The following is a 1,172-nucleotide window of genomic DNA, read 5'->3' on the forward strand; positions in this document are numbered from 1 at the left end:
AAGCTCTCCCGTAACATTTAGCTCAAGCTGCCAAAATTCTTGTTCCTCAAGAAATGGAGAGGTTTGATTAATTGGTTTGGCCCCAAGTGCCATCCTACATTGGGTTATAATGTCTAGTAATATAAGACTCTAAAAGCAGTCGAGGGCTGGCCTGGTTGGCTTGCCATTGAGCCTGATTGTTAAGGAGGCTGTAGCTTCTATGCAGGGCCCCTTATCTCACACACACTGTGTAATCAGGGACTCAGTGGACGGTGGAGTTGATTATCCCTCTGTCCTCTTGCCACCTTTAAAATTTAGTTCTCATTTGTGTCTGAAATCTTTGATAGAACAATCTCCAGAGGTTTCACCTTTTCTTGATAAGAACTTTTGCCCCAATTGTGGTACCAAGTAATGTCCCTGATGCCTCTTCTTATCCACTTCTCTTCGTCTGCTCTTAACTCCAGTCTTCTCTAATAGAAAATGGAAGATTGAGGGGCTATCGTGGATAGTTCAAGTCATTGAATGCTTTCCTTTATGTTACCCAGTAATTGTAATCAACAGGTACCTTTTGGCTTGAATTACATGTACAACTGCCTCTTTAAAAACTACTGTATTTGAGGCTCTGACTTACGGTTACAACAGAGAGGATGTATTGCATTTATAAATGATAAAAGAAAGGACTGGGGTGACAATTGAAAATAAATCAGGTCTTTGGCAATGTAACTTTGTGTTAGGGAGTAATTGCTTTGGTTCTCTTATCACTACAATCTTGAAGCTGTCCTATTTCATTTTTGAATTGTCAGTCTCACCTCCCAATTATGCCTTGACTTTTTCTATTTACTCCAACTGCTTTTTCAAAGGCCTCTGGTGCCTTCCCAGTAATTAAATTCAGTACATTTCTGCCCTCAATGTGTTTATTTCTCTTATAGGTGACATTGTAGACATCCCTTTCTTCTTCAAATATTTTCCACCAATAGCTTCACTCATACTTTACTGATATTATTATTATTATTATTATTATTATTATTATTATTATTTTATTTATTTTTCTGGGTTTCATTCTTTTTCTTTTCCTCCTAAATATTCCTTTCTGGCTTTTCTTCCACCCTTAAATACAAGGATTCCACTAGGATTTGCCCTTGATAATTTTTTAAAATAGTTTTGACCTGATAATCTCATAACATGTCGTTTCT

This window comes from Hipposideros armiger, unplaced genomic scaffold, assembly GCF_001890085.2.
Source record: "Hipposideros armiger isolate ML-2016 unplaced genomic scaffold, ASM189008v1 scaffold_1118, whole genome shotgun sequence".
NCBI lineage: Eukaryota > Metazoa > Chordata > Mammalia > Chiroptera > Hipposideridae > Hipposideros > Hipposideros armiger.